The sequence below is a fragment of the Mya arenaria genome, chromosome 3, assembly GCF_026914265.1.
Source record: "Mya arenaria isolate MELC-2E11 chromosome 3, ASM2691426v1".
NCBI classification, from domain to species: domain Eukaryota; kingdom Metazoa; phylum Mollusca; class Bivalvia; order Myida; family Myidae; genus Mya; species Mya arenaria.
In genome coordinates, this window is record NC_069124.1 from 86462920 (window position 1) to 86476465 (window position 13546).

Here is a 13546-nt window from a genome sequence, read left to right on the forward strand (position 1 = left end):
ATATTTAGCATTCACCAATCATTTAATAATTTTGCGCTTTCTGCTAATAAATACACGGTTACAATCTTGTTACCAGTAATTAATATATCCCATCAATGCATTATTTGGTAAGTAGATTAAGGTTTAAAGGTTTATCAGTCAATGATGCTTGTTATACATGTGTATGTATTGATTTTGAATAAGAGTGTCACTATAAGGTTTTTTCCGTTTGACGACTGTGTTCTGCTTGATCGACTTTTGGTTGCCAGAGCTGATGTGAATGTGTCCGGCGATCTCATTGTCAGAGGCGTGAGCATGAACACTTAATACACCTTTCAGATATGACTGACCTTTTTCATAAAATGTATTACTGCACTGTTTTTGAACCATTGCAATAATCAATTGTATTATTATTTAAACCATCGTTAATCTCTGTCTTAAATTAAAATACTTTTCTTCACACGTGCAATTATAATTCCGATTATTGATTCAGCAATCACTAAAAAGGGACACTCAAGTTATGAACTACACATACAGTTACCCTTCTCCAACCGAGGATATCTCTCTACCTGGGCAAGATATCTTGTTCTGCACCATTTTTTTGCTAATACGCACATATGAAGTCATACCCTCACAATGAATTCAGGTGAACATGAAACACGAACACGTTAGTAATATTCCTCAATTCCCTCACACTGAAACTGCCCAAGCACCGTGATGACCCGGTGTAGATGACTGAAGTGTCAAGATGGGCTTCTGTAGTAGTAGTAAAGGGAAAAGACTGATGACTACTCTAGTAGAAATCTTGTCAATTGCTCTTACTCATGTTGATATAAGAACAAAATCTTATTACAGGGACTAATTACAACTTCAATTAGACGATTATAAAAGAAGAGACAGTACCAAGAACAAAGAACTTCACTCACCAATTGTTAGTCTTGGAATCTGATCTAAACCATTGTTCATCAGTTAGTATGAATACATTTTGTTGAGAAATATACCAAAACATCATTTCACAGAAACTATCTGTGAATGAGGTGTCTTACATCACAACAAGATTGAAGCACAATCAACTGAATCATATTTCCAAAATGTTTCGAAGGATGCACTGTATAGCTACACATATATAGTTTACATATGTTTTCCGAAACAAATTGATAAATCAATGAAAACAATAATAATGCACCTTATTTTAACACACATACGCCAGTCGATTATCTTGATACCACACATCCTCTTAATTCCACACAAAGATGATTAAGTTGAATAAATACTTCACCCTGACACATACAAATAATCATGAGGTACAGCAGTATTAGGACCATCAGACAGGCTGGCATATGATTATCGTCGCACCTGTTATAGAAACTTGTCGAAATACAAGAAATTAATAACGCTGGGTTTTTTTTTACAAACTATTTTTTTTATAATTAAGAAACAAAGCTGAAACCGTTTCATGTATACTACTGACTCTTTGTATGTCGATCCTTGTTAACACAAATGTTACTTACCGGTTACGACAAGGTCATAAAATACACTGTTGGAAAACCATGTGAAAGTTCTTAGGACTCTTCAGTGTGGATTGAATACCTCAAAATTAATACTGTATTACGTTCATTTATTTGGCTAAAGTTTTTCTGGCGTACAGAATGTTATGACCCGCCTTTAATCTTTAATGCTTTAAAAAGCATATATCTGTATAATGTTTTGCATTAACGACCAAAATGATTTGTAAACTGTGGTTTGTATGTATAACAAATATTGAGTTGCTTTATGCTGCAGAGTATGCCTTATTAAACAATTTGAAAGGCAATATGAATATGTTCAGTGTGACAGTTCGACATAAAATCGACACAAACGATTACGTCTATTGTAATCATAGCTTGAAGTGCATCTTAAATTACAAACCGAAGTCCTTATTTGATATTAGTTGTACCAACATTGCACATTCATATGGTATTAACAATGTTTCAGGTTTAAGTGGGAGGTCGAAAGCGGTCAATGTCACAATTGTTTAAACTTACATACCGTTTTATGGAAGTGGTCAGGTTGAGTAGCGCATCTGTCCGTCAGAATCCTCGCCCTATATTGCCGGTACATGGTGACAACCCAACCAACTCACATCGTGATATATAGTCCACTGTTTATCACAATTTAGCTTCCACACACAGAATATTCCAGCCACCCGTTTAATAATGGACGGTACAAGATACAATCTGTATATACCCGGTAAGAAACCGATGTTGCATTACGCACCTTAGCACTTAGTTCGATGCCATAGGCTTATATACTAGTACATTATATGACTACTTAGACGGTGTAAACCATCACTCTTAACACGGCCGCTATATATATATATATATATATATATATATATATCAGCTTAAATATCCAAGAGTTAAGCTCACAAAAGTATTTAAAATATTCCATCTGCGTCTAAATTCACGGTGAGGAATCCCGTTCAATTAAAATTAAAAAAAATGAAATCACGTCTTGGTATGAAAAGTATAGAACCATACTTCACTAAGTTTATATATACTTAATTATATTTGAACTTCACCCATTAAATCTGTGTTTAATAAATCCGCTTTGTACCCTCAATATAAGGGTCACTTAAGATTCGATTTTAAATCAAACGATTCAGTATGCGCAGAATAAATAGGCGCTATCGTATTTAATAGTATTTTTGCATTAATGATATTGATATTATCAATGATAGAAGAGTATTTGAATTTGTTATTAATTGACCCACATTCATAATGCATTGATATTGAACCGAGTGTATAAAACCCAAATCTTTGACGTGCGCAGCAGCTTCTGTTGAACTTTAAACACTTACATCATATACGATACTCACGTACTATTGTACATGGACAAGGCGAACATTAACTGCAACAGAAATTGCCATAGCAACGAAGAACATTTACTGCAATGGCCATGACTGGGGCGACCATTACCAGCAAATGAACTTACTATGACCAAGGCGAACATCAACTGCAGCGAAAATGGCCATGAGCAAGGCGAACACCAACCGCAGCAGATATATTTTTCAAGTGTGTACATACACGGCAGCAATTTTGCTTAATTAGTTGGTATTCTCTTCAGAACCGAAACACATTCCTTACTGTGCTGTCTTAGTTCGTATTTGAGTGTTTTATGATAGGGTGTTCATTCCTATGCCAGGGGTTCTAACCTTCAGTTCGTTATCATGTGGTTGATTTGTGCAAGGGAGTTTTAACTTTCAGTTCGTTTTGTGTGTTTGAGCTAGGGTCCAAACCTTCCGATCGTTACTAAGTGTCCTGTGCTAAGGGTTCTAACCTTCAAATCGTTACTATGTGTTCTGTGCAAAGGGTTCTAACCTTCAGATCGCTACTATGTGTTCTGTGCCAAAGGTTCCAACCTTCAGATCGCTACTATGTGTTCTGTGCTAAGGGTTCTAATCTTCAGATCGTTATTATGTGTTCTGTGTCAGGGGTTCTAACCTTCAGATCGTTACTATGTGTTCTGTGCCAAGGGTTCTAACCTTCAGATAGCCACTATGTGTTCTGTGCCAACGGTTCTAACCTTCAGATCGTTACCTTGAGTTCTGTGCCAGGGGTTACAACCTTCAGATCGTTACTATGTGTTCTGTGCCAAGGGTTCTAACCTTCAGATCGTTACCATGTGTTCTGTTCCAGGAATTTAAACCTTCATATCGTTACTATGTGTTCTGTGCCAATGGTCTAACCTTCAGATCGTTACTATGTTGTCTGTGCCAATGTTCTCACCTTCAATTCGTTACAATGTGTTCTGTGCCAGGGGTTCTAACCTTCAGATCGTTACTATGTGTTCTGTGCCAGGGGTTCTAACCTTCAGATCGTTACTATGTGCTCTATGCCAGGGGTTCTAACCTTCAGATCGTTACTATGTGTTCTGTGCCAGTGGTTCTAACCTTCAGATCGCTACTATGTGTTCTGTGCCAGGGGTTCTAACCTTCAGATCGTTGATATGTATTATGTGCCAGGGATTCTAACCTTCAGATCGTTACTATGTGTTCTGTACCAGGGTTCTAACCTTCAGTTCGTTACTATGTGTTCTGTGCCAGGGGTTCTAACCTTCAGATCGTTACTATGTGGGCTGTGCCAATGGTCTAACCTTCAGATCGTTACTATGTGTTCTGTGCCAGGGGTTCTAACCTTCAGTTCGTTACTATGTGTTCTGTGCCAGGGGTTCTTCCCTTCAGATCGTTACTATGCGTTCTGTGCCAGGGGTTCTAACCTTCCGATCGTTACTATGTTTTCTGTGTCAGGGATTTAAACCTTCAGATCGTTACTTTGTGTTCTGTGCTAGAGGGTTCTAACCTTCAGATCGTTACTATGTGTTCTGTGCCAGGTATTTAAACCTTCAGATCGTTACTATGTGTTCTGCGCCAGGGATTTAAACCTTCATATCGTTACTGTGTGTTCTGTGTCAGGGGTTCCAACCTTCAGATCGTTACTATGTGATCTGTGCTAGAGGGTTCTAACCTTCATATCGCTACTATGTGTTCTGTGCCAAGGGTTCTAACCTTCAGATCGTTACTATGTGTCGTTTGCCAGGGTTCTAACCTTCCGATCGTTACTTTGTGTTCTGTGCCAGGGTTTTAACCTTCAGATCGTTACTATGTGTTCTGTGCCAGGGGTTCTAACCTTCAGATCGCTACTATGTGTTTTGTGCTTGGGTCTTATAACATTCAGATCGTTACGATGTAATCTGTCTTAGGGGTTTATGATCTTCATCTCATTTCTGTGTGTTCTGTACTAGGGGCTTCTAACATTCAGTTTACAACCGTGTGATCTATCCTAGTTCTTTTAATATTCAGTTTGTTTCTATGTTCTTTTAGCAAGGGCCGGGGTTCTAACCGTAAGTTCATTTCTGTGTTCTGAGCTTGGTTTTTTTATCTACAGCTCCTTTTAGTGTGTTCAGATTTATGGGGTTCAAATTGTGAGTTCAATACAATGTGGTCGGAGCTATGGGGTTCTAAGCGTCAGTTCAATACTATGTGTTCTGAGTTGGGGGGGGGGGGGTCTAATCTTGGGTTTGTAAGTGTGTTGTGTGCTAGGATGATTTAACTTTCAGTTCGTATCTATGTATTCTTGCTAGTGGGTTCTAACCTTCAGTTCGTTACTATGTGTTCTGTGCTAGTGGGTTATTAACTTTCAGTTCATTACTATGATTCTTGCTAGTAGGTTATTAACTTTCAGTGCGTTACTATGTATTCTTGCTAGTGGGTTATTAACTTTCAGTTTATTACTATGTATTCTTGCTAGTGAGTTATTAACTTTCAGTGCGTTACTATGTATTCTTGCTAGTAGGTTATTAACTTTCAGTGCGTTACTATGTATTCTTGCTAGTGGGTTATTAACTTTCAGTGCGTTACTATGTATTCTGTGCCAATGGTCTAACCTTCAGATCGTTACTATGTTGTCTGTGCCAATGTTCTCACCTTCAATTCGTTACTATGTGTTCTGTGCCAGGGGTTCTAACCTTCAGATCGTTACTATGTGTTCTGTGCCAGGGGTTCTAACCTTCAGATCGTTACTATGTGCTCTATGCCAGGGGTTCTAACCTTCAGATCGTTACTATGTGTTCTGTGCCAGTGGTTCTAACCTTCAGATCGCTACTATATGTTCTGTGCCAGGGGTTCTAACCTTCAGATCGTTGATATGTATTATGTGCCAGGGATTCTAACCTTCAGATCGTTACTATGTGTTCTGTACCAGGGTTCTAACCTTCAGTTCGTTACTATGTGTTCTGTGCCAGGGGTTCTAACCTTCAGATCGTTACTATGTGGGCTGTGCCAATGGTCTAACCTTCAGATCGTTACTATGTGTTCTGTGCCAGGGGTTCTAACCTTCAGTTCGTTACTATGTGTTCTGTGCCAGGGGTTCTTCCCTTCAGATCGTTACTATGCGTTCTGTGCCAGGGGTTCTAACCTTCCGATCGTTACTATGTTTTCTGTGTCAGGGATTTAAACCTTCAGATCGTTACTTTGTGTTCTGTGCTAGAGGGTTCTAACCTTCAGATCGTTACTATGTGTTCTGTGCCAGGGATTTAAACCTTCAGATCGTTACTATGTGTTCTGCGCCAGGGATTTAAACCTTCATATCGTTACTGTGTGTTCTGTGTCAGGGGTTCCAACCTTCAGATCGTTACTATGTGATCTGTGCTAGAGGGTTCTAACCTTCATATCGCTACTATGTGTTCTGTGCCAAGGGTTCTAACCTTCAGATCGTTACTATGTGTCGTTTGCCAGGGTTCTAACCTTCCGATCGTTACTTTGTGTTCTGTGCCAGGGTTTTAACCTTCAGATCGTTACTATGTGTTCTGTGCCAGGGGTTCTAACCTTCAGATCGCTACTATGTGTTTTGTGCTTGGGTCTTATAACATTCAGATCGTTACGATGTAATCTGTCTTAGGGGTTTATGATCTTCATCTCATTTCTGTGTGTTCTGTACTAGGGGCTTCTAACATTCAGTTTACAACCGTGTGATCTATCCTAGTTCTTTTAATATTCAGTTTGTTTCTATGTTCTTTTAGCAAGGGCCGGGGTTCTAACCGTAAGTTCATTTCTGTGTTCTGAGCTTGGTTTTTTTTATCTACAGCTCCTTTTAGTGTGTTCAGATTTATGGGGTTCAAATTGTGAGTTCAATACAATGTGGTCGGAGCTATGGGGTTCTAAGCGTCAGTTCAATACTATGTGTTCTGAGCTGGGGGGGGGTCTAATCTTGGGTTTGTAAGTGTGTTGTGTGCTAGGATGATCTAACTTTCAGTTCGTATCTATGTATTCTTGCTAGTGGGTTCTAACCTTCAGTTCGTTACTATGTGTTCTGTGCTAGTGGGTTATTAACTTTCAGTTCATTACTATGCATTCTTGCTAGTAGGTTATTAACTTTCAGTGCGTTACTATGTATTCTTGCTAGTGGGTTATTAACTTTCAGTTTATTACTATGTATTCTTGCTAGTGAGTTATTAACTTTCAGTTCATTACTATGTATTCTTGCTAGTGGGTTATTAACTTTCAGTGCGTTACTATGTATTCTTGCTAGTGAGTTATTAACTTTCAGTTCATTACTATGTATTCTTGCTAGTGGGTTATTAACTTTCAGTTCATTACTATGTATTCTTGCTAGTGGGCTATTAACTTTCAGTGCGTTACTATGTAGTCTTGCTAGTGGGTTATTAACTTTCAGTTCATTACTATGTATTCTTGCTAGTGAGTTATTAACTTTCAGTGCGTTACTATGTATTCTTGCTAGTAGGTTATTAACTTTCAGAGCGTTACTATGTGTTCTTGCTAGTGGGTTATTAACTTTCAGTGCGTTACTATGTATTCTTGCTAGTGGGTTATTAACTTTCAGTGCGTTACTATGTATTCTTGCTAGTGAGTTATTAACTTTCAGTGCGTTACTATGTATTCTTGCTAGTGAGTTATTAACTTTCAGTGCGTTACTATGTATTCTTGCTAGTGAGTTATTAACTTTCAGTGCGTTACTATGTATTCTTGCTAGTGAGTTATTAACTTTCAGTGCGTTACTATGTATTCTTGCTAGTGAGTTATTAACTTTCAGTTCATTACTATGTATTCTTGCTAGTGGGTTATTAACTTTCAGTGCGTTACTATGTATTCTTGCTAGTGGGTTATTAACTTTCAGTGCGTTACTATGTATTCTTGCTAGTGGGTTATTAACTTTCAGTTCATTACTATGTATTCTTGCTAGTGAGTTATTAACTTTCAGTTCATTACTATGTATTCTTGCTAGTGGGTTATTAACTTTCAGTTCGTATCTATGTATTCTTGCTAGTGGGTTCTAACCTTCAGTTCGTTACTATGTGTTCTGTGCTAGTGGGTTATTAACTTTCAGTTCATTACTATGCATTCTTGCTAGTAGGTTATTAACTTTCAGTGCGTTACTATGTATTCTTGCTTGTGGGTTATTAACTTTCAGTGCGTTACTATGTATTCTTGCTAGTGGGTTATTAACTTTCAGTTCGTTACTATGTATTCTTGCTAGTAGGTTATTAACTTTCAGTTTGTTACTATGTATTCTTGCTAGTGAGTTATTAACTTTCAGTGCGTTACTATGTATTCTTGCTTGTGGGTTATTAACTTTCAGTTTGTTACTATGTATTCTTGCTAGTAGGTTATTAACTTTCAGTTTATTACTATGTATTCTTGCTAGTAGGTTATTAACTTTCAGTTCATTACTATGTATTCTTGCTTGTGGGTTATTAACTTTCAGTGCGTTACTATGTATTCTTGCTTGTGGGTTATTAACTTTCAGTTCATTACTATGCATTCTTGCTAGTGGGTTATTAACTTTCAGTGCGTTACTATCTATTCTTGCTAGTAGGTTATTAACTTTCAGTGCGTTACTATGTATTCTTGCTAGTAGGTTATTAACTTTCAGTGCGTTACTATGTATTCTTGCTAGTAGGTTATTAACTTTCAGTGCGTTACTATGTATTCTTGCTTGTGGGTTATTAACTTTCAGTTCGTTACTATGTATTCTTGCTAGTAGGTTATTAACTTTCAGTGCGTTACTATGTATTCTTGCTAGTGAGTTATTAACTTTCAGTGCGTTACTATGTATTCTTGCTTGTGGGTTATTAACTTTCAGTTCGTATCTATGTATTCTTGCTAGTGGGTTCTAACCTTCAGTTCGTTACTATGTGTTCTGTGCTAGTGGGTTATTAACTTTCAGTTCATTACTATGCATTCTTGCTAGTAGGTTATTAACTTTCAGTGCGTTACTATGTATTCTTGCTAGTGGGTTATTAACTTTCAGTGCGTTACTATGTATTCTTGCTAGTAGGTTATTAACTTTCAGTGCGTTACTATGTATTCTTGCTAGTGAGTTATTAACTTTCAGTGCGTTACTATGTATTCTTGCTAGTAGGTTATTAACTTTCAGAGCGTGGCTATGTATTCTTGCTAGTGGGTTATTAACTTTCAGTTTATTACTATGTATTCTTGCTAGTGAGTTATTAACTTTCAGTGCGTTACTATGTATTCTTGCTTGTGGGTTATTAACTTTCAGTTTGTTACTATGTATTCTTGCTAGTGGGTTATTAACTTTCAGTTCATTACTATGTATTCTTGCTAGTGGGTTATTAACTTTCAGTTCATTACTATGTATTCTTGCTAGTGAGTTATTAACTTTCAGTTCATTACTATGTATTCTTGCTAGTGGGTTATTAACTTTCAGTTTGTTACTATGTATTCTTGCTAGTGGGTTATTAACTTTCAGTTCGTTACTATGTATTCTTGCTAGTGAGTTATTAACTTTCAGTTAATTACTATGTATTCTTGCTAGTGGGTTATTAACTTTCAGTGGGTTACTATGTGTTCTGTACAAGTGGGTAATTTACTTTCAGTTCGTTACTATTTATTCTTGCTAGTGGGTTATTAATTCTCAGTGGGTTACTATGTGTTCTGTGCAAGTGGGTAATTAACTTTCAGTGCGTTACTATGTGTTCTTGCTAGTGGTTTATTAATTCTCAGTGGGTTACTATGTGTTCTGTACAAGTGGGTAATTAACTTTCAGTTCGTTACTATTTATTCTTGCTAGTGGGTCATTAACTTTCAGTTTGTTACTATGTGTTCTGTGCTAGTGGGTTATTAACTTTCAGTTTGTTACTATGTGTTTTGTGCTAGGGGATTCTAACTTTCAGTTCGTTACTATTTGTCGGTGCTAGGGAATTCTAATGTTCAGTTCGTTACTATGTGTTCCGTGCTAGTGGGTTATTAACTTTCAGTTCATTACTATGTGTTCTGTACTAGTGGGTTATTAACTTTCAGTTCATTACTATGTGTTCTGTATTAGTGGGTTATTAACTTTCAGTGCGTTACTATGTATTCTTGCTAGTGGGTTATTAACTTTCAGTGCGTTACTATGTATTCTTGCTAGTGGGTTATTAACTTTCAGTGCGTTACTATGTATTCTTGCTAGTAGGTTATTAACTTTCAGTGCGTTACTATGTATTCTTGCTAGTGGGTTATTAACTTTCAGTTCATTACTATGTGTTCTGTATTAGTGGGTTATTAACTTTCAGTTCATTACTATGTATTCTTGCTAGTGGGTTATTAACTTTCAGTGCGTTACTATGTATTCTTGCTAGTGGGTTATTAACTTTCAGTGCGTTACTATGTATTCTTGCTAGTAGGTTATTAACTTTCAGTGCGTTACTATGTATTCTTGCTAGTGGGTTATTAACTTTCAGTTCATTACTATGTGTTCTGTATTAGTGGGTTATTAACTTTCAGTGCGTTACTATGTATTCTTGCTAGTAGGTTATTAACTTTCAGTGTGTTACTATGTATTCTTGCTAGTGGGTTATTAACTTTCAGTTCGTTACTATGTATTCTTGCTAGTAGGTTATTAACTTTCAGTGCGTTACTATGTATTCTTTCAGTTCGTTACTATTTGTCGGTGCTAGGGAATTCTAATGTTCAGTTCGTTACTATGTGTTCCGTGCTAGTGGGTTATTAACTTTCAGTTCATTACTATGTGTTCTGTATTAGTGGGTTATTAACTTTCAGTGCGTTACTATGTATTCTTGCTAGTGGGTTATTAACTTTCAGTGCGTTACTATGTATTCTTGCTTGTGGGTTATTAACTTTCAGTTCATTACTATGTATTCTTGCTAGTGGGTTATGAACTTTCAGTGCGTTACTATGTATTCTTGCTAGTGGGTTATTAACTTTCAGTGCGTTACTATGTATTCTTGCTTGTGGGTTATTAACTTTCAGTGCGTTACTATGTATTCTTGCTAGTGGGTTATTAACTTTCAGTGCGTTACTATGTATTCTTGCTAGTGGGTTATTAACTTTCAGTGCGTTACTATGTATTCTTGCTAGTGGGTTATTAACTTTCAGTGCGTTACTATGTATTCTTGCTAGTGAGTTATTAACTTTCAGTGCGTTACTATGTATTCTTGCTAGTGGGTTATTAACTTTCAGTGCGTTACTATGTATTCTTGCTAGTGGGTTATTAACTTTCAGTGCGTTACTATGTATTCTTGCTAGTGGGTTATTAACTTTCAGTGCGTTACTATGCATTCTTGCTAGTAGGTTATTAACTTTCAGTGCGTTACTATGTATTCTTGCTAGTGAGTTATTAACTTTCAGTGCGTTACTATGTATTCTTGCTAGTGGGTTATTAACTTTCAGTGCGTTACTATGTATTCTTGCTAGTAGGTTATTAACTTTCAGTGCGTTACTATGTATTCTTGCTAGTGAGTTATTAACTTTCAGTGCGTTACTATGTATTCTTGCTAGTGGGTTATTAACTTTCAGTGCGTTACTATGTATTCTTGCTAGTAGGTTATTAACTTTCAGTGCGTTACTATGTATTCTTGCTAGTAGGTTATTAACTTTCAGTTTGTTACTATGTATTCTTGCTAGTGGGTTATTAACTTTCAGAGCGTTACTATGTATTCTTGCTAGTAGGTTATTAACTTTCAGTGCGTTACTATGTATTCTTGCTTGTGGGTTATTAACTTTCAGTTCATTACTATGTATTCTTGCTAGTAGGTTATTAACTTTCAGTGCGTTACTATGTATTCTTGCTAGTGGGTTATTAACTTTCAGTTCATTACTATGTATTCTTGCTAGTAGGTTATTAACTTTCAGTGCGTTACTATGTATTCTTGCTAGTAGGTTATTAACTTTCAGTTCATTACTATGTATTCTTGCTAGTAGGTTATTAACTTTCAGTGCGTTACTATGTATTCTTGCTAGTAGGTTATTAACTTTCAGTGCGTTACTATGTATTCTTGCTAGTGGGTTATTAACTTTCAGTTCATTACTATGTAGTCTTGCTAGTAGGTTATTAACTTTCAGTGCGTTACTATGTATTCTTGCTAGTAGGTTATTAACTTTCAGTGCGTTACTATGTATTCTTGCTAGTGGGTTATTAACTTTCAGTTCATTACTATGTATTCTTGCTAGTGGGTAATTAACTTTCAGTGCGTTACTATGTAGTCTTGCTAGTAGGTTATTAACTTTCAGTGCGTTACTATGTATTCTTGCTAGTGGGTTATTAACTTTCAGTTCATTACTATGTAGTCTTGCTAGTAGGTTATTAACTTTCAGTGCGTTACTATGTATTCTTGCTAGTGGGTTATTAACTTTCAGTGCGTTACTATGTAGTCTTGCTAGTAGGTTATTAACTTTCAGTGCGTTACTATGTAGTCTTGCTAGTGGGTTATTAACTTTCAGTGCGTTACTATGTATTCTTGCTAGTGGGTTATTAACTTTCAGTGCGTTACTATGTATTCTTGCTAGTGGGTTATTAACTTTCAGAGCGTTACTATGTATTCTTGCTAGTGAGTTATTAACTTTCAGTTTGTTACTATGTATTCTTGCTAGTAGGTTATTAACTTTCAGTGCGTTACTATGTATTCTTGCTTGTGGGTTATTAACTTTCAGTGCGTTACTATGCATTCTTGCTAGTAGGTTATTAACTTTCAGTTCATTACTATGTAGTCTTGCTAGTGGGTTATTAACTTTCAGTGCGTTACTATGCATTCTTGCTAGTAGGTTATTAACTTTCAGTGCGTTACTATGTAGTCTTGCTAGTAGGTTATTAACTTTCAGTGCGTTACTATGTATTCTTGCTTGTGGGTTATTAACTTTCAGTGCGTTACTATGCATTCTTGCTAGTAGGTTATTAACTTTCAGTTCATTACTATGTAGTCTTGCTAGTGGGTTATTAACTTTCAGTGCGTTACTATGCATTCTTGCTAGTAGGTTATTAACTTTCAGTGCGTTACTATGTATTCTTGCTTGTGGGTTATTAACTTTCAGTGCGTTACTATGCATTCTTGCTAGTGGGTTATTAACTTTCAGTGCGTTACTATGCATTCTTGCTAGTAGGTTATTAACTTTCAGTGCGTTACTATGTAGTCTTGCTTGTGGGTTATTAACTTTCAGTGCGTTACTATGTATTCTTGCTTGTGGGTTATTAACTTTCAGTTCATTACTATGTATTCTTGCTAGTAGGTTATTAACTTTCAGTGCGTTACTATGTATTCTTGCTTGTGGGTTATTAACTTTCAGTGCGTTACTATGTATTCTTGCTTGTGGGTTATTAACTTTCAGTTCATTACTATATATTCTTGCTAGTAGGTTATTAACTTTCAGTGCGTTACTATGTATTCTTGCTAGTGGGTTATTAACTTTCAGTGCGTTACTATGTATTCTTGCTTGTGGGTTATTAACTTTCAGTGCGTTACTATGTATTCTTGCTAGTGGGTTATTAACTTTCAGTTTGTTACTATGCATTCTTGCTTGTAGGTTATTAACTTTCAGTGCGTTACTATGTATTCTTGCTAGTAGGTTATTAACTTTCAGTGCGTTACTATGTATTCTTGCTAGTAGGTTATTAACTTTCAGTTCGTTACTATGTATTCTTGCTAGTGGGTTATTAACTTTCAGTGCGTTACTATGTATTCTTGCTAGTGGGTTATTAACTTTCAGTGCGTTACTATGTATTCTTGCTAGTGGGTTATTAACTTTCAGTTCATTACTATGTATTCTTGCTAG